The sequence below is a fragment of the Somniosus microcephalus genome, chromosome 2, assembly GCF_052327205.1.
Source record: "Somniosus microcephalus isolate GS21.2 chromosome 2, FLI_Smic_1.0, whole genome shotgun sequence".
Lineage (NCBI taxonomy): Eukaryota > Metazoa > Chordata > Chondrichthyes > Squaliformes > Somniosidae > Somniosus > Somniosus microcephalus.
Window position 1 is genome coordinate 239,137,679 of NC_140988.1, and position 21,366 is coordinate 239,159,044.

General features: G+C 51.3%; 1 protein-coding gene across 1 annotated transcript in view; it reads left to right on the forward strand.

Annotated features, from left to right (window-relative positions):
* The window catches only part of LOC147123308 (uncharacterized), a 134,122-nt gene that overhangs the window by 3,969 nt on the left and 108,787 nt on the right, over positions 1-21,366 (forward strand). The gene's annotated exons all lie outside the window — the stretch shown is intronic.

The following is a 21,366-nucleotide window of genomic DNA, read 5'->3' on the forward strand; positions in this document are numbered from 1 at the left end:
CATTCATAAGTCTGACAGGAAGACCTGTCAAGACTTATAAATATACGGCCCCAAAATAGCAGTAAACCTTCAAATACATTTTTTTTAAATCACACTTTTTAATAAACTATAAATTACATTAAATAACTATTTTAAACAATAATTTATATTTTTGAAAAAAATAATTTTATATTCTAACGGGGCTAAAAATAAACTTACCTTGCTTTAAAGTATTTAAAAATAATAAACCTGTGGAAAAAATGTTTTAATTTTAATTAATTGACCACTTACCTTGTAAAAAGCAGGTCTTACGTCTGCTGTTTACATTTCTAAATCCTGCAGGCTTACGATCCCGGGAAAACCTGCAAAAAAAATCTAAGTTCAAAGTGCACGCGCAGCCTCTCCTGCGCACGTGTTCGACCGCTGAACCCCTTCGTTCAGAGGATCGGAAGTGCCGGTTTCCCACGCATGCGCAGTGCATGCAGAAGACCGGCACTTCCATTCGGCCTATGGGTGAGTACCCCGTGCGTACTCACCCGTGGAAACCCGAATTTCTGGCCCATTGTTTCAAGACGCCGATCATCTGCTCAATGAGGTTCCTAGTGGCGCTATGGCTGTCATTGTATGCGAGCTCAGTAGGAGTGTTGTGGTTACAGAACGGTGTCATCAGCCAGGTGCAGAGTGGATAACCCTTGTCCCCGAGGAGCCATCCACTAGGTTGACGCAGTGGTTGGAAGAGGTCTGAGACACCAGTCTGGCGCAGGATAAAAGCATCATGGCTGCTGCCAGGATAGCGGGCATTGACAGTGAGGATGCGCTGTCTGTGGTCACACACCAACTGGACATTCAGAGAGTGGAAGCCCTTGCGGTTTTGGAGGGAGCACAGCAAGAGCGGAGCAGTTAAAAGGAGCAGTCCCAAGTGGCAGGAGCCTGAGACCGGGAGCTGTGCACCTGGAGGGAGCACAGCGAGAGTGGAGCAGTTAAAAGGAGTGGCAGCAACTCAACAGAGGCAGTTTTTGAAAAAGTGATGTCAGAGTAAAAAAAGTGACATCGGCACAAGGGAAGGAGCTGATTGGTGAGTATATATTTTTTAAGTTTCTAAGTTTATTTCGGTTAAGTTAGTTAATAGCCTATTAAATAGAGGGAAAGAGCTGATTGGTGAGTAGCTGGGGAGTGTTTTTTGTTAAGTTTTAAGTTTATTTCTGCTGGGTTAGTTCTTAGTCTATTAAATAGAGGCATGGCAGGGCAGCTCAGTCCCTTGGAGTGCACACCCTCTGCCATGTGGGAAGTCCTGGACGCTTCGCGTAGGCTGGACGACCACATGTGTGGGAAGTGTCGTCAACTACAGCATCTCGAGCTCCGGGTTTCAGAGCATGAGCGGCGGCTGGAGTCAATGCGGTGCATCCGCGAGGTTGAGAGTTATGTGGATAGCACGTTTCTAGGGGTGGTCATCCCACAGCTTAAGAGTATGCAGGCAGAGAGGGAATGGGTGATCGCCAGACAGAAGAGGAGGAACAGGCAGGTAGTGCAGGAGTCCCTGGAGTGCATCGCACTCTCCAACCAGTATTCTGTTCTGAGTACTGGTGACGGCGATGGTTCCTCTGGGAAGTGCAGCCAGAGTCAAGTCCACAGCACCACGGGTGGCTCAGCTGTACGGGGGGAGGAAAAAGAGTGCAAGAGCAATAGTGGTCGGGGATTCGCTAGTTAGGGGAGCAGACAGGCGTTTCTGTGGCTGTAGACGTGACTCCAGGATGGTATGTTGCCTCCCTGGTGCCAGGGTCAAGGATGTCACTGAGCGGCTGCAGGACACTCTGAGGGGGGAAGGGTGAACAGTCAGAGGTCGTTGTCTATATCGGTACCAACAACATAGGCAGAAAGAGGGATGAGGTCCAGCAGGCAGAGTTTAGGGAGCCAGGAGAGAGTTTAAAAAGCAGGACCTCAAAGGTAGTAATCTCTGAATTACTCCTGATGCCACGTGCGAGTGAGTACAGGAATAGAAGGATAGAATAGATGAATGTGTGGCTGGAGAGATGGTGCAGGAGGGACGGCTTTAGATTCCTGAGGCATTGGGATCGTTTCTGGGGAAGGTGGGACCTGTATAAGCCGGACGGGTTATACCTCAACAGAGCCGGTACCAATATTCTCGCGGGGAGGTTTGCTAGTGCTGTTGGGGAGGGTTTAAACTAACTTGGCAGGGGGATGGGCACCAGGAGTAGAAAAGAGGAATACGTTGCATAAAAGAGTGAGTGTATTGGATAGTACTAGAGAAGATAGTACAAGAGGCGGTAGTAGCACCATATTAGATAGGAGCAGACTAAGAAAGACTATGAAAAATTCAAAAGTGAGTTTAGAATGCATGTACGTAAATGCACAAAGTGTGGTGAATAAGGTTGGTGAGCTAAAAGCACAATTAGCCATGTGGTAATATGATGTGGCAATAACGGAAACGTGGCTTTAAAATGGTGAGGACTGGGCACTTAATATTCAAGGGTACAAGCTGTTCAGAAAAGATAGGGAAGGAAAAAAGGGAGGTAGGATGGCAGTGCTGATTAAGGAAGACATTGCAGTGTTGGAAAGGGAGGATGTTCTTGAGGGGACAAGGACAGAATCCATTTGGTTAGAGTTGAGGAGCAAAAAGGGTATGATCATGCTATTGCGGGTATTCTACAGGCCTCCAAATAGTGAGAGGGAGGTATCTGCAGAGAAATTGCAGAGATATGCAAGAGCTATAGAGTGGTGATATTGGGGGACTTTAATTACCCAAATATTGATTGGGATAATGCTAGGGTAAAGGGAAAGGAGGAGAAGGAATTTCTGAAATGTGTTCAGGAAAATTTCCTTGACCAATATGTTCTTGGCCCAACTAGGAAGGAGGCATTGCTGGATCTGGTGCTGGGGAATGAGGTGGGCCAGGTCGACCAAGTGTCTGTGGGAGAACACTTGGGTGTGAGTGATCATTGTATCATAAGATTTCGATTAGCAATGGAGAGGAGCAAGGAACATTCTAGAGTGGAACTTCTAAACTGGAATAGGGCTAACTTCAATGGGATGTGGAAGGATCTGGCCAGGGTAAAATGGAACCAAATACTGACAGGAAAAACTGTAAAGGAACAATGGGTGATCTTTAAGGCAGAGATGTTCCAAGTACAGGCTAGGTACATTCCAACAAGAGGGAAGGGTAATGGAACCAAAGCCAGGGCTCCTTGGATGACGAGGGAGATAGAGAAGATGATGAAACAAAAAAAGAGGGTGTATGATGCATGTCAGGTGAATTCTTCAAGGGAGAACCAGAACAAATAAGCTGAGAGGGGAAGTGAAGAGGAAAATAAGATTGCCAAAGAGAGAATATGAGAGTAGAATGGCGGTTAACATAAAAGGGAACCCAAAAACCTTCTGCCGGCATGTAAACAATAAGCGGGTAGTAAGAGGCAGGGTGGGGTCTATTAGAGACAAAGACGATGATATATGCTTAGAGGCGCAGGGCAAGGCTAGAATACTCAATGAGTACTTTGTATTGGTGTTTACTAAGGAGGTGGATGCTGACAAAATATCAGTAGAAGTGGAAAAGGTAGAAGCATGGACGGGGTGAAAATTGATAGACAGGATGTGGGTATGCTTAGAGTGGACAAGTCACTTGGTTCAGATGGCTTGCATCCCAGGTTGCTAAGGGAATTGGGGGAGGAGATAGCGGAAGGGCTTGCCATAATTTTCCAATCTTCCCTAGATGCAGGGGAGGTGCCTGAGGATTGGAAAGTGGCAAATGTGATACCATTGTTCAAGAAAGGGTGTAAGGACAATCCTAGTAACTACAGGCTGGTCAGTTTAACATCAGTGCTGGGTAAAGTTTTAGAAACAATAATCAAGGAAAAAATTAATGGGCATTTGGTGAGGTTTAAGCTAATTAAGGAGAGCCAACACAGGTTTGTAAAGGGAAGATCGTGTTTGACTAATCTAATTGCATTTTTTGATGAAGTAACAGAGAGGATTGATGAAGGGAATGCAATGGATGTTGTCTACATGGATGTTTGGAAGGCGTTTGACAAAGTACCACATAGAAGGCTGGTTAACAAAATTGAGGCTCATAGAATAGGTCGGTCAGTGGCAGCTTGGATAAAGAATTGGCTTAAGGACAGAAAACAGCAAGTTGTGGTAAATGGCTGTTTTCCAGACTGGAGGATGGTAGACAATGGTGTTCCCCAAGGGTCCATGCTGGGGCCACTGCTTTTTGTGATATATATAAATGGCCTGGATATTGGAATACAGAGTAGAATTTCTAAATTTGCCGATGACACCAAACTTGGGGGTGTGGCAAACAGTGATGATGATATCAATTGACTGCAGCAGGACATATAAAGACTAGCAGAATGGGCAGACAAGTGGCAGATGGAATTTAATACAGAGAAGAGTGAAGTGATGCATTTTGGCAGAAGGAACAGGGAGAGGCAATATACACTTAATGGCACAGTTTTAAAGAGTGTGCAGGGACAGAGGGACCTGGGAGTTAATGTGCAGAGGTCCCTGAAGGTGGCAGGACATATTGAGAGAGTGGTTAACAAAGCATATGGGATCTGTAGGGGGTTTCTCTTGCTCGTTCTGGTCTCCTACCAGGCTTCGTGCAATAATTACCCTTGAGTGGTTCGACCCACTCTCCCCTACGGTTCTAGACCTTGGATTTAGGTGCAGGGAACTGTAGTGCAGAGAAAGACTCAATAGACCAGGTTGAATAGCACGAAATGGATGCTTTTATTATTAAACAGTTTGCAGCATTATAAAATACATGTCATAAGCACAAATTAAAGCAACTACAAGCATGCACATATCTATAAACTTAATTCCATGGAAATGGGAAACACATGGCACATCGAAAAAGGGGGAACACATTACGATTACCCTTACTCCCTCCCCTATACCTAGACTAAGTTTCGACCTGAGGAACTCGGAATCATGCTCACCACTTTCAGATTCGCAAAATAGGGGGTTCGCAGCCTTTTGGCACAGCTTTCCGTCGTCACGTGGATTTGGAAACTTCTGGCGCAGCTTGTTTTTTTTTCTCTCTCTCTCTCTCTCTCTCAGGCGAGGAGGCAGTGGACACAGCCTTGATGAGCGCTCGTCATGACTGAAATCAGTTGAAACCTGCTGAATAACTGGATGCACATGGGAGAGTCCGTTTATTTCTCTTTCCCGCCTGGCTTGGGTTTTTCCAGAGGGTGTCTTCTCCTTTGGCCTGGGTCGTCGATGATCTCCCGACAAAAGTACCCGGGCCACCCTCCTTCGTCTTCCCGTCGTGGTTGAGCCTTGCCTGGCCGAGCTGGCTTCCCAGCCAAAGTCTTCTCGTCGTCACCGAAGTTACGAATCGTACCGAAGAAGTGAATCGTCCTACGAATGAAGCATAGCCATTGATGTGAAGCGTGGTCTCCAGTGTGTGTGTCCCCTACGAGAATCGCAATACGCCCTGATGGACTTTTCAAATCCATAGTTATACCCTTTTGGGACAGTCTTATCTCCCGCCAGATCATAGTCCAGTCTTTGTAATGATTTTGGCAGGCAGAAATCTCTGCAGGGGCGCTTTGTCTTGTAACGGGAGCCGGTGATAGCTTAACTGGCCTTCCTGGCCGATAATGTCTTTTACTTTGTCACCGTAACTCGGTTCGCATATTGATCGGTCTGGAGATTGCCCTTGATGGCTGTTAAACGGTTTTTCCTTTGTACAGTAAATGGGTTTAAGTGTTCATTCAATTGTCCACCCATATCTTGATGGGCCCCATCCTGTTACCTGAAACTGTCTTGTACTTAGAATCCAAATGAATATGTATGCCCATTTCCCTGAGTTTCGGTTTCCCGATACTGGCTTTCGCGGGCTTACTGTTCTCAATCCACAAGCCTGTCTGGCTTGCAGTAACAGAAATCAAATGGTCCAAGAAACTGATCACGAGGTCCGGCGGCCATTTGTATGCCCCTTTTTATCAAAGGGTTTTCTGTATAAGCTTCTTTTGGTCAATAAAGCTGTATTATGAATCCTGTTTTCATGCTTGATTATTTAATGAAAATTTTCGAATCTTACAGTCCGCCCTGTGATACTTATAGCTTGCTTACAGTATCAATAATCCTTGGTGAGCAAATTTTCCCGGTTCCTCACATCCAAACATTCCCGGTAATTAACTATCTATGACCCCATGACACATGCAGTTCCCATTTCAGAAAATTACCTTGTGTACAGTTGGACAATCACAGGCAGTATTACCTTAACCTATAACACATTCATCTTTCAGATGTGAAGGGCCCAATGCTCCTTGCACCACCTGCATACACCTTTTATTAATCATAAAAGCAACCTTCACCAACGGCTGTAACATTACAGTATTCACACACTTAAATCATGCAGTGGCTGAAATCTAAAAATGGAGGGGCGTTTTAACTTTTAATACTAGCTGCTTACACTGGGGTGTCCTCTTCCCCCACTCATACATAGCGTTCTCTCCATTCCTCTGGAGGCGTTTGCCTCTCTTGCAATGCACGAACAATAAAAATATTACAATTAGAACTTGACACACTACTAGGATGTGGGATGCTATTCTAATCCAGGCCGGAATCTCTATATTAGTGAACAGGTCCCACCATGGTGGGGTGACTATGTCCAATATGTCTTTTCCTATCTCTATTGTCTTCTGCTCCAGTGTGTAAAAATGTTTCTGTGAAACTATAACGGCTTTTAAAATCTTGGTGAGGTGTTCGGGAAGACGGGGAATGACATAACCAAAATGCGTGACGAATCGCTGCAGGTCCGTGAAATTCTCTTTTACAGTGAGGTGAATGGTGGAGGGTGCAGGAATGGGGACAATCCGTTGTTGTGCCACTTGAACTTCAGCCCTGGGTTTAAAACAGAAACTGCTGTCACTGACCGGACACCACTCGTGCTGTCCATGGCGGTAGTGAGGCGCTGCAGTGGTGACACAGTATGTCCCACCTCCGATATATGCCACCTGCGGGGGCACATGGTTCTTTGCCATTGCCTCCATGGTGCAATTTATCGGCTTCGCGCTAGCGGCTCTGAACCCGCACTGTGGTTTCAAAAAGGCATTCAAATGCTGGGGGCACAGGATGATGTGTGCTCGCCGGCTACGACACCCCGAGAGGTCGGTGCCTGTCATCGTACGCTCCCATCTGATGACATAAGGCGGGACCACTGCGTAACGAATGTGCGCACCCCCCTGAATGACTCCAATGTTCTCCACCCTGTATACCGGGGCGGGCTTTGCTGCAGGACCCAACACCGGCATCCTTACAACTATTCCCATGATAGTGTGGTTCGAGCGTCCGCAGTCCACTGGGACTGGGTACGCTTCTGCAGCTAGTCTGAGCTGGCACAGACTTAATGCGTTCTCGAAAGGGTGGAGCACTTGCAAGTGCTTGTTGCTGATCCAGGACGGGACCAAACCTTGTTTTAAATCCTCCAGATTACTGCGGCCCTCGCCCAGCAACCACGCCCCGTATAGCACACAAGCCTCGTTCTGCGCAGCCTGATCGGACGCATTCCGATCCTCCTTAATGAGTGCATTTACTGTCCTAGCGTGCTTCTCCAGCTCAGCAATTATTTCCTTCAAGTGTAGTGTCATGCCTTGGTCTTCATGTAGCTTAGAACCCACTACCTTATTTTCGCTTGTCAGTATGTTCCTCAACTGTGTTTTTAAATCATTGATCTGTGTCTGCAGCTCCACGTTGTCTAGAGCATTGACAACAGACGTTCCGGTGTTAAAAGCAGTGAAAATGTCATTTACAGTACCCCTTCTTTGCCTCCCTACCCGATCCAAAACTTCCTGTGGTGTGGTGTATAATTTGGCCTTATCGATGTCGGCAAAGTCAAACTCGTAAAATTGTCTGAAAATTCGGGTTAACAGTACCTGGTACAACTGTTCCGTCTCCCTGGGACACCACTCCGGCAATCGTACCTCAGTGAGGTTTAAAATCACTGAGGCCACCGCGTAGTGTACCCCTTGGTACAGCACCTGACTGGTGGGTACCAATACTAAACCGTTCCCGGGTCCCTTTGTGGTGGTGGGGCACTCTTCCTTCCGGGCTAACGCTACCGGAATCGTGGGCAGGGGCTTGCGTGGGCGGGTGATGAGTTCAGTGGCGTTTACTGGAATCGGGGAGTATGGGGCTCCACACGCCCGAGTGCTGACATCCCATCTCATCCCCCTTCCTTCATCCTGCCACTGCCTCTGGAAAAAGATGGATACGCCCTTGGGGCAGACGTGTTTCGAACCCCACATACAGACATATATCCCTTCATCTGGTTCCCACCATTTGTCCCAACACACACGTAATTGTCCGTGAGTCCCTATAATTGTCCGATGGGTATTATTACCCAGTCGTTCCCACTCGATAGTAGAGTTCTTCATGTCCTTTCCCAGCTTTCGTAGCCACCACCATCTACTTAGTGGTACGTTCCCGTTGCACACCAAACAGATCTTCTTTCCCACGGTAACGCTGACTCTGGGTGCAAGGATCCTCACCCGAGGGCACGATAATGAAGTCTCTTGGTAGGCGAAACCGAAATTGCTGGAGTATTCCGTAGAATTAGTCCCCAGCCATCCTGGCCATCTCCCTTGGTGGAAATAGGTGGCGGTTTCCTCAACCTCTCGCTTCCCCGTCCCATCCGTCGCGATGGGGGCTGTGTCCCCGGAACACCCGAATACGATGACGTCCTTGGTGCGGCCCCGGTAGGCCAGCCCGCAACCGATCACCGCGATCCCTACGAGAATCCTTTCCATTGTATCCCTGGTCTCTGTAATCGACAAGATGATGTAGCCAGGCTCCCAACAGGTGCTGGCCTAATTAAACGGACGCGCGGGTCCCTTGACCCCGCTTCCAAACAACCACACATATTGGGCAGACTTTGAAAACTATCCTTTAAACATCCCGTCATCTCAAACTTTACCCAACTTAAGCTAACATTAAAATTACTTACACTTAACATCTTTACCTAAACCTATATATAGCGTCGCCCTCCTTCGGGCAGCCTACCTAATTCCTGTGAGGGCTGCAGTGCGCCGCTTCCTGTGGCGGGGCTGCACTGACCTTTGGCTTTGATCCCCCGCAGCCTGTCGCTGCTGAACGGGAATCGTGCCTCTCTCGGGCTGCTCTGTACCGAGGTTGGGGAAGATAGGGAGAGTTGGGCCATTGTTTTCTGGGCTGGGGCGTTCGAGTCGACCTACGAGAGGCTGCCTTGGGTGAGGCTCCCAGGGCTGACGGACCGGGGGTTGGGGCTTTCACCGTCATAGCCTGTGGTCCCACCACAGCTGCTGGCTCCGGCTCCCTTCCCTCAGGCTCCGCCCCCCCGGGGCCGGGATTTGTGGTATCCGACTCCACCTCACCTGTCCCTACAGGTAGTGAGTCTCCGCCCCCAATCCCTACCTCCCCTAAGCTTGAGTCGAGGGCGGGATCTTCGTTCTCTGACTCATCCTCCTCCGTGATCGGGTCAAGGGCGGGGTCGAGCTGTTCGGCCTCCTCCCCGTCCGAATCCCAAATCAGAGGGGTGACCTCCCACTCCAATGGGATGACTCCTCCCTTCACGCAGGCCACTGTTCCAGCCTGTGTGGTCTGTGACTCTGTCGCAGGCTGAGGATTTTTGTCCTCAGACTTGGCCCCTGTTGTTGGCCCTTGTGCACCCGCCTTCAACAGTTTGCACTGGTTAATGTGACACCATTTAGTACGTCGGGGCACCTTCACTGCATAAACCATGGGGCTGGCCTTGTCCACAATGCTGTTGTGATGAAATATTCCATTCATCACTCATTGGTATTCTCTGCCTGTGACTGTGGTTGGTTTCAGTTTCATTTCCCTTACCTCAGTTCCGTTTCCTCACCATTGTATTGTACTGTGTGTAGGGCTCCGCCCATACCTGGCCCCTATGTAAGCTGGCCCAGCATGCATCACATCCAGTACGGCAGACCTCTGGATGGAAGATACCTCTCCTCTGTGTGTTACCTTCTAAGTCAATAAAAGCCTTGTTTTGTTTCGCTAACATCGAGTCTCGGATTTATTGAGGCACATCAATTTTATTGACTTAATTTTCAACACAATGGATCAACTCTTGAAACCCGAACGTTTGGATTTGGACCAGCATGCTTCGGACGCATCGGCATGCTTCGGACACTGGTTTATGTGTATGGAATTCTTCCTGGACAATCCCGCAGCCGTCAAAGACGCTACGGACGCTGCGAGTATGAAACTCGGAATTCTGCGGAATTGGGTAAGCCACCGGGTTTACCCCCTCATCCAAGACGCCGACACGTACCCGGCCACCTGCGACATCTTAAAGGCGCATTACCAGCAGCCTACGAATGAGGTGTATGCTAGGCATCTGCTCGCCACTCGCGCACAGCGACCTGGGGAATCGGTGGAGGAGTTCCTAGGCACCCTGAAAATGCTTGGCAAAGACTGCAAGTGCCAAGATGTAAATGCCGCAGTGTACACTGACGAGCTTGTTCGCGATGCCTTTATCACAGGCCTCAGCTCCACTTACATCCGGCAGAGACTGCTGGAAAAAACGGGATTGGACCTGAAACAGGCTGCGGACACAGCGCAATCCCTGGATGTGGCCCAGAGAAACTCGGACGCCTACTCTTCAGCCCGCGCCGTCCACGCCGCCACGTGTGCACCAAGGGCGTCGCCATCTTGGAAGGCATCTTCCCCGCCCGGCAGCCCGACACCATCGGGGCCCCGCTCTCCCCCCAGAAGCCCTATGACAGCCGCGACACGTTGGGGACCCAACTGCTACTTCTGCGGGCAGCCAAAGCACACCAGAAACCTGTGCCCGGCGAAAGGCACCACCTGCTTTAAGTGCGGTAAGAAGGGGCACTTCGGGAAGGTGTGCAGAGGGAACCCCACCGGAAAACCCGCCACCGCCGCGTGTGCGCCGTGGGAGCGGCCATCTTGGACGCCATCTTGCCCGACCTCGTGGGGTCCGCCATCTTGTGAGCAGACAGCGTGGACGCCATCTTGTCTCGATCAGGGCCCTACAGTGGCATCGGTCACAGTGGACCAGACCAGGCCGCACCTGCTATCCAAATCAATGGTGGACATCGAGGTAAACGGGTGCGGGGTTAAATGTTTAATTGACAGTGGAAGCACGGAGAGTTTTATCCACCCTGAACTGGCACAACAACTCTCCCTAAAGGTGGTCCCTACTCGGGGTACCATCTCTATGGTTGATAAAACCCAGACATCGACCATTATGGGTTACTGCACGGTACAATTGTCTGTTAACGGAACTGTATACGATAATTTTAAAGTACTAATCATGAAGAATCTATGTGCGAGCGTGATCTTGGGCCTGGATTTCCAGTGCTACCACCAAAGCATCACGCTCAATTACGGTGGGTCCCAGCCACCCCTCACAGTGTGCGGTCTGGCTACCCTGAAGGTAAAGCCGCCTTTGCTATTCGCGAACCTTACCCCTAACTGCCGGCCAATAGCGACCAAAAGCAGGAGGTACAGCTGGGAGGACAGACGGTTTATCGTGACCGAGGTAGACAGGCTCCTGAAAGAGCGCATTATTGAACGCAGCAACAGCCCGTGGCGCGCCCAAGTGGTAGTGGTAAGGGGTAGCGAGAAGAAACGGATGGTGATCGACTATAGCCAAACGATCAACAGGTACACCCAACTAGACGCCTACCCGCTACCCCGCATATCAGAAATGGTGAACCAAATCGCCCAATACCGGGTGTTCTCCACCATCGACCTCAAGTCAGCGTACCACCAGCTCCCTATCAGACCAGAGGACCGCCCGTACACCGCCTTCGAGGCGAACGGACGCCTCTACCAATTCCTCAGAGTCCCCTTTGGGGTGACGAATGGGGTCTCGGTCTTCCAGAGGGAGATGGACCGCATGGTCGATGACCACCACTTGCAGGCAACCTTCCCCTACCTCGACAACGTCACCATCTGCGGTCACAACCAGCAGGATCACGACTCGAACCTCGAGAGGTTTCTGAAAACCGCACAAAAACTCAACCTCACCTACAACGAGGACAAGTGCGTTTACAACACCACGCGCCTCTGCATACTAGGCAGCGTGGTGGAGAATGGGGAAATCGGACCAGACCCCGACCAATTGCGCCCCCTACGGGAGCTGCCCCTGCCCAACACTCCCAAAGCCCTGAAAAGGTGCCTGGGGTTATTTTCTTGTTATTCCCAATGGGTCCCCAACTACTCCGACAAAGCCCGCCCCCTCTTGAAAGCATCCTCTTTTCCGCTCCCTGCTGAGGCCCACGCCGCCTTCAAAAGCATTAAGCGGGATATTGAGCGGGCCACGCTACAGGCAGTGGACGAGAACACTCCCTTTCAAGTGGAAAGTGATGCGTCTGACTTTGCCTTGGCGGCCACCCTCAACCAGGCGGGGCGGCCCGTAGCTTTCTTCTCGAGGACCCTCCAAGGGCCCGAGATCAGACACTCCTCCGTGGAAAAGGAGGCCCAAGCCATCGTGGAGGCAGTGCGCCACTGGTGCCACTACCTAGCCGGCAAACGCTTCACCCTACTTACCGACCAGCGGTCGGTAGCGTTTATGTTCAATAATAAACAGAGGGGGAAGATTAAAAATGATAAGATTCTTAGGTGGCGGATCGAGCTCTCCACCTTCGATTATGACATCATTTACTGGCCAGGGGCCCTTAACGAATCCCCCGACGCCCTCTCACGAGGGATGTGTGCCAGCGCCACCGGGGATCGGCTACAGACCCTCCACAACGACCTCTGCCACCCAAGGGTCACGCGGCTGTTCCACTTCATAAAGTCCCGCAACTTACCCTACTTGATTGAGGAAGTTCGGTCTATGACCAGGAACTGCCGCACTTGCGCTGAGTGCAAGCCTCGGTTCTACCGCCCAGATAGAGCCCACTTAATCAAAGCTACACGGCCCTTTGAGCGGCTCAGCGTAGATTTCAAGGGCACCCTCCCGTCCGTCGACCGCAATGTTTACTTCCTGAACATTGTGGACGAATACTCCCGTTTCCCATTCGCCCTCCCCTGCCCAGACATGACCAGCGCCACGGTCATTAAATGCCTCAACAGCCTGTTCTGCCTGTTCGGTATGCCGAGCTACATCCATACGGATAGGGAGGCGTCCTTCATGAGTGAAGAGCTACGTCAGTACATGCTGTCCAGGGGGATCGCCACAAGCCGTACCACCAGCTACAACCCCCGGGGTAACGGTCAAGTGGAGCGAGAGAACGGGACAGTATGGAAAGCAGTCACTCTAGCTCTAAGGACCAAGGGCCTCCCTATCTCCCGCTGGCCGGAAGTCCTCCCAGATGTGCTCCATTCGATACGGTCGCTATTGTGTACTGCCACTAATGCCACGCCTCATGAGCGAATGTTTGTCTTTCCCCGGAAATCCACCTCAGGCGTATCCATGCCGTCATGGCTCGCCACCCCGGGTCCGGTATTCGTGCGAAGGCATGTGAGGGGCCACAAGACAGACCCTCTCATGGAGTCAGTGCACCTACTCCACGCCAACCGCCAATACGCGTATGTCCGGCACGCCGACGGAAGGGAGGACACCGTGTCCATAAAAGACGCCGCCCCAGCCGGTAACGACAACAACCACGACAACAGCAGCAACAACGATCACAGCAACTCTTACCCACCCACTACTCTTTCATCACCCCCGGAAGAACATCGACCAACGGCACCCCCACCAACTACCCCTTCAACAACCCTGGCGGCACCCCCGGCAGAGACCCAGGAGGCCACCGGGGACACCCAGCTGACACCCGAGGCACCACAACAGCCACGTCGGTCGCAGAGGACTATCAAACCCCCGAACAGACTAAATCTATAGAAGGGGTGAATGTGATGAAATATTCCATTCATCACTCATTGGTATTCTCTGCCTGTGACTGTGGTTGGTTTCAGTTTCATTTCCCTTACCTCAGTTCTGTTTCCTCACCATTGTATTGTACTGTGTGTAGGGCTCTGCCCATACCTGGCCCCTATGTAAACTGGCCCAGCCTGCATCACACCCAGTACGGCAGACCTCTGGATGGAAGATACCTCTCCTCTGTGTGTTACCTTCTAAGTCAATAAAAGCCTTGTTTTGTTTCGCTAACATCGAGTCTCGGATTTATTGAGGCACATCAGCTATAAGGCCCCATGTACAGTGGTTCAAAACTCCCCACCCCCGGGCATAATTCCTAACCATGACCTGGTCTCCGACTTCCCACTCTTGTTGCTTACGAGGTTCCAGCAACAGTCGGTTCCCCTGATGCTGTCTCCCCATGTTCCCAGCCGCCTGCCCATAAACCTGCTTCAGGCGCTCCAAAAGGGTCTGGACGAACTTGTCTCGTTTCACCTCTTGGAGCTGGCCCTCAGTGAGCACCGGGGCTAGTACATGGGTGGGTGTTCGCATGATCCTTCCAGTCATTAATTTGTGCGGGGAGTACCCCGTACTTTTGGACTGGCTGGCTCGGATCCCCATGAGGACTAGAGGCAGGACCTCCGCCCATTTCTGGGGCGAGCCCATTGTCTCTTTCCTCAGCTTTTCCTTGAGGGTCCGGTTCATGCGTTCAACAATCCCGGATGACTGGGGATTGTACGTTACGTGCCACTTCCCTTCAATGTCCAAGAGCATGAGGGTGTTCTGCATCACTTGACCGGTGAACTGACTCCCTTGGTTGGACTCAACAAAACGGGGGAGTCCCCACCGTGAGAACACTTCCCGGATCAAGATCTTGGCAGTACCCAGCGCCGTAGCTGTTCTGCACGGGAAAGCTTCTACCCATTTGGTGAACACATCCACCAGGACAAGGCAATACTTATAGCCACCCTGGGCGGCGGGCAGGGGCCCTATGTAGTCGACCTGAATCGACTGCCACGGTCCCTCTACCCTCCTGATGTGCCCCATGGGCACCTTCCTTTTCTGGGGGTCTGGGTTGTTTGCAGCGCACACAAGACAGCTCGCACAGAACTCGCGGACATCGTCCCTCAGTCCCGGCCACCATCCCGCCTGCTCTACCCGTTGCCAAGTAACCTCAGGCCCGGGGTGTCCTGCCCCTGGACCCTCATGGGCCAGTTGAAGGAATTCCCTCCGGTGCTGCTGCGGCACAACCCACTGCTCCTCCCAGAACAACATGCCTTCCTTGACTGAGAGGGCTGCCGTACTGTACGGACCCTCTACCTGCTTGCCCTCAGTGATGGCTTTGAGGACCGTTTTTAGGGCGGGATCCCGGGTCTGGACGGTTTTTAGGTCTAGGGGCGGTGTCACCCCTGTATTCCCTGGAGTCCCCTCCCCGCCTTGGATCGCCGCCACGGGTCCGGGTCCATAGGGGTCCCAGAAAATGCCGTTGCGGGCACCCTCCCTGGCTAGCGCATCCGCCTGCTGGTTGCCCTGACTGCGGGGTTCTGTGGTGGAATGAGCCTTCACCTTGTGGATGAACACCTCCCCTTCCTCCCCCACAGCTGCCAGGATCTTTTCCAGCAAGGGCTTAACTGTTAAAGGCCGTCCGTCCGCGGAGGTATATCCGTGGCGGGACCAGATGGCGAGGTATTCCGTACACGAATTGCACGTGAACATGCTGTCCGAGCAAATCGTGTATGGGGTTGGGAAGATCTCGGGGTGGGTAACCACGTACGCCACCGCGGACAGTTCAGCTTGCTGTGCGCTCACAGTGCTGGGGAGCTTAATTGCCAAGGCAATGTTTGCCGTAGGGTCATGAACTCCACACCCTGTGAGTCGTTCGCCAGCAGAGACCGTGCTGGAACCGTCTACATAGATCTCGCGGCCTGTGGGGTGTATCCCGGCCCGTAAACCTATGTTAACCTCCCATACCCCTTCGACGGAACACCGATGGGCTGTTCCGGGATATACCATGTTGGCTGCGAGCTTCGGCTCGCAGAGACCTTTAACTTTGAGATCCATCTGGGAAAGGAGGAGGGTCCAGCACGCAATCCGGGCGCTGCCTACAGTCCCATCCTTGATCCTTCCATCCAGAAGCATCTTTGTGGGGTGTGATGGGTGAGGAGAGTGATGGGAGAGGTTCCTGTGAAGATCACTGATCTGTTCACAGCCCAATGCGTGGCCAGGAGATGCCGTTCGCAATTGGAAAAACTCCTCTCCACATCCGTGAGTACCCTGGAGGAATAGACCACTGGTCTCAGCTTGCCGTGTCGCTCCTGGAGCAGCACGGCGCTCAGGCTGTCCCCACTAGCGGCTACTTCCAGGAAAAACTCCTCCCCCCCTATCTATGGCCCCTAAAGCTGGCGCGGTCTGCAGATCCATTTTCAACTTCTCGAATGCTGCCTGACACCCCTCATCCCAAGACCACTCGACTCCCTTGTGTAAGAGTCGGAGCAGCGGGGCTGCTGTGGCTACATAGTCCTCGATGAAATCCCTGCAGTACCCGGTCAACCCCAAAAAGGACCTTACACCCGTTACTGTGTTAGGGATCGGTAGATCCTGCACCGATTCCCGTCTAGCCTTATCTATGGCTCTTTCCCCAGCGCGGATGGTCAGACCCAGGAATTTCACCTCCTGCTGGCCGATCTGTGCTTTCTTTGGGTTTACTTTGAAACCCTTCCTTTCTAACAGTTCCAATAATTCGGCTAATAGTGGGCCATGCTCCTCCCTTGAATCCGTGAACAGGAGTAGGTCGTCCACATACTGCACTATCTGATTGGGCTGGCTAAATTCTTTTAAACTTCCCGCCATGCATTGATGGAAAATGCTGGGGCTGTTGTGAAAACCCTGTGGCAAGTAGTTCCAGGTGTACTGTTGTCCTTTAAAAGTAAAGGCAAACTTGTACTGATCCTCCCGCCGCAGCGGAATGGACCAGAAACTGTTCGAGATATCCAGCACCGTGAACGTGGTCGCGGATGCTGGAATACTCCCTATTAGGTCGGCAACTGCTGCTACCGTGGGCGCGCAGGCTGGGATGTTACTGTTGAGGACTCTATAGTCCACCGTGGCCCTCCATGAATTGTCCGGCTTCTTTACCGGCCATAATGGGGAGTTCACGTGGGTGGCTATTGGTCTCAACACGCCCTGCTGCACCAAGGAAGATATTGCTGTCTCCATGTCGGGTTCTGCCTCCTTGGGGAAGTTATACTGCTTTTGGGGCCGGATCATGGGGTCCCCGTCTACGCTGACCTCAAACCCGGTGACCCTCCCACAGTCGTGCTTGTGGGTGGCAAACGCGGTCAGATTGTCCGACACAAACGCTTGCAAGTCCGTTGGGACGTCCGCGACCAGAAGTTCGAGGTCGTCACCCCCTGACGGCTTCATGGTGCACAGGGTCCCTTTTTCTCCCTTCCCTGGGATCACGACTACTTTGCCGAACCCATTCTCGGCTCCCCAGAGACAGTGATTTCTAAGGTCCACGAGGATTCCATGTTCCACCAAGAAATCAGCCCCGAGGATGCCTTTCCCCCCCCCCTCATTCCACTTCAATAGGATGCACGTCCATGTGGTGTGGAGTGCCCCCAAATGAATGGAGAGCGGGATGGAGTACGCGCCAGCCTGTTCTCTGCCTGTGAAACCCGCTACTGAGAAGGGAGCCTGGGTAGATAGAGGTGAGGCAAAAGGCTTAGCTGTGTGGATCACGGTGCATGATGCTCCCGTATCCAACAGGTAACTACCCTTCTCCTTCTCCACCTCCATCTCCACAATGGGTCTTCTCCACGCGTCATAACGGAACGGACACAGGTAGACGGGCTGCGCGGGCTTCAGTCATTTGGGCGCTTCGGTTGGGGTTGGGGAAGCAACAGGGCTGTTGACGACTGCCACCTTCCCCTGCGAGGTTTTAGAGACCGCATTGCCTCTAAAACCGACTCGATCGTGTCGGGATGGATCGACGCATCGGCTCCCCTCTCCCGGACGGGCGCTTGGGCTGGGGCTGCGGGAGTTTTTCCCTTTAAATCCTTCCAGGGATTTCTACAGTCCCGGCGCCAATGACCCTCCTTTCCACACCCGTAACAACTGCTCTTGGCTTGGGGAGCGCGATTCCCCTCCTGATGCCATTCCTTTTTAGCAGGAGCTGCAGGCCTTGCGTCATGCACCTTTCCTTTTGAGGAAGGCACACTCCTACTCTTGTTGTTCCTGTAACTTATCGTGAGCTGATCAAGTACTACTTCCTCCGTGGAGCGGGGGTTAGTGGGGTCAAACCATGCTTTTGCCTGCTCCCTCACCGGCGGCAAGCAATTGGCGACCAGACACCGGAGCCAATGAGCCCTTGGTCATCATTTAGCACGTTCCGGCCCGGTCCTCCCGGGCCGCTGCGCCGGTACACTGGCCACAACCTTCCGGCGAAAGCCCGTGGGGGTTCTCCCTCGAGCTGTACCGTCCTTTCCAATCGGAGGAACGGAGTTCCGTCACCCTCCCCTATAATCTCCAGGACCTCATCCCGTATTTCCTCGTACGTCTTTCACCCCCTTTTGCTCTCGTCAGGGAGACACTGGAGGAGTGAGCTGTCCAGGGAGAACAGCAGCATTTTGGACTGTTCAACCCCGTCACAGTCATTAACTGCTGCGGCCTGCTCCACGTCCCTAAAATGCACGGAGGGATCTCCTGACTCGGAGAGTTTTGGGATGTGACTGATCATTTCCCTTAGCTGTCGTGTGCTATGGGGCATTATGATCTGGTTCACAAGGGGTCCGTCCTCACCATCATTGGCGCCTGGACCGAGCCTCCGGTGTCGCGTGGGACACATCGGTGCCGGTCCCGACTCTGCTTCCTGGTGTTGCTCTGCCTCAAGAACCCCTGTGTCTGACTCCTCCGTTTCCTTCCCCGGAGTCCAAGACTCATCATAGGCAGGAGGTGCTGAGGGCTCGGGGGTTGGTGCCCTAACTGTCTCTTGTGGAATCGATCTTTTGGATTCCTTGGCCAACAGTAGCTGGCTCGCTGGTGGGTTTATGAGATACACCAATCTGTTTGCCTTGGCTAGGGCCGTTCTTAGGTCCTCTAGCTCCCGGTGGCAAGCGCTATGGTCGGTGTTCTCAGACCTATCCTGCATGGCCATCTTATATGCTGCCCTGGCCCCCAAGATACTTTCCTCCTGTGTCGCTATCTGCTTAGCTAGGCGGAAACACCTCTCTCTCATTCTACCTTCACTGGCCTTGGCCTCAATGACCTGACATTCCAAATACCCTATCCGGGTCTCATGGCGGTGAGTTACGGATTGGCGTTCCTGATTCAGTGCGTTAAGCGATTGAATCAGTTTCTGACCTCCCGCAAACTTTTCCTCTACTTCTGTAAGCAGCCCTTTGATCTGGGCTGTCTGTGCTACAACGACCTGGTCCAAAAGCTGGACTTGCTTCTTGTAGCACATCAGCCAGATCGCCTTTTCTACCGATTTCTTATGCTCTTTGTCTTCTGTCCACTTGATGGCTGCGTCTAGCGGACGCCTATCTCTCAATAGGTCAGATATCCACTGTTTTGTGAGGTTTACCTTCCCAAAAACATAGTCCGCTATCCTTTCATCCATCACATTTCGTTTATTTAAACCTTGATCTAACACGCTACATTCCTGCTGCCAAGGTCCTGCCGTGGTCGCCATTTCTGTAGGGGGTTTCTCTTGCTCGTTCTGGTCTCCTACCAGGCTTCGTGCAATAATTACCCTTGAGTGGTTCAACCCACTCTCCCCTACGGTTCTAGACCTTGGACTTAGGTGCAGGGAACTGTAGTGCAGAGAAAGACTCAATAGACCAGGTTGAATAGCACAAAATGGATGCTTTTATTATTAAACAGTTTGCAGCATTATAAAATACATGTCATAAGCACAAATTAAAGCAACTACAAGCATGCACATATCTATAAACTTAATTCCATGGAAATGGGAAACAAACGGCACATCGAAAAAGGGGAAACACATTACGATTACCCTTGCTCCCTCCCCTATACCTAGACTAAGTTTCGACCTGAGGAACTCGGAATCATGCTCACCACTTTCAGATTCGCAAAATAGGGGGTTCGCAGCCTTTTGGCACAGCTTTCCGTCGTCACGTGGATTTGGAAACTTCTGGCGCAGCTTGTTTTTCTCTCTCTCTCTCTCTCAGGCGAGGAGGCAGTGGACACAGCCTTGATGAGCGCTCGTCATGACTGAAATCAGTTGAAACCTGCTGAATAACTGGATGCACATGGGAGAGTCCGTTTATTTCTCTTTCCCGCCTGGCTTGGGTTTTTCCAGAGGGTGTCTTCTCCTTCGGCCTGGGTCGTCGATGATCTCCCGACAAAAGTACCTGGGCCACCCTTCTTCGTCTTCCCGTCATGGTTGAGCCTTGCCTAGCCGAGCTGGCTTCCCAGCCAAAGTCTTCTCATCATCACCGAAGTTATGAATCGTACCGAAGAAGTGAATCGTCCTACGAATGAAGCATAGCCATTGAGGTGAAGCGTGGTCTCCAGTGTGTGTGTCCCCTATGAGAATCGCAATACGCCCTGATGGACTTTTCAAATCCATAGTTATACCCTTTTGGGACAGTCTTATCTCCCGCCAGATCATAGTCCAGTCTTTGTAATGATTTTGGCGGGCAGAAATCTCTGCAGGGGCGCTTTGTCTTATAACGGGAGCCAGTGATAGCTTAACTGGCCTTCCTGGCCGATAATGTCTTTTACTTTGTCACCGTAACTCGGTTCGCATATTGATCGGTCTGGAGATTGCCCTTGATGGCTGTTAAACGGTTTTTCCTTTGTACAGTAAATGGGTTTAAGTGTTCATTCAATTGTCTGCCCATATCTTGATGGGCCCCATCCTGTTACCTGAAACTGTCTTGTACTTAGAATCCAAATGAATATGTATGCCCATTTCCCTGAGTTTCGGTTTCCCGATACTGGCTTTCGCGGGCTTACTGTTCTCAATCCACAAGCCTGTCTGGCTTGCAGTAACAGAAATCAAATGGTCCAAGAAACTGATCACGAGGTCCGGCGGCCATTTTGTATGCCCCTTTTTATCAAAGGGTTTTCTGTATAAGCTTCTTTTGGTCAATAAAGCTGTATTATTAATCCTGTTTTCTTGCGTGATTATTTAATGAAAATTTTCGAATCTTACAGATCTTGGGCTTCATAAATAGAGGTATTGAGTACAAAAGTAGAGAAGTTATGCTGAACCTTTATAAAGTGCTGGTTAGGTAACAACTGGAGTATTGCATCCAGTTCTGGTCATCACACTTTAGGAAGGATGTGAAGGCCCTTGAAAGGGTGCAGAGGAGATTTAACCGAATGGTTCCGGGGATGGGGGATCTTAGCTACAAGGACAGGTTGGAGAAGCTGGATTTGTTTTCATTAGAGCAAAGGAGGTTGAGAGGTGATTTGATAGAAGTGTACAAGATTTTGATGGGGAAAGGCTGTTCCCACTAGTTGATGGTACAAGGACTAGGGGACACAGATTTAAGGTTTTGGGC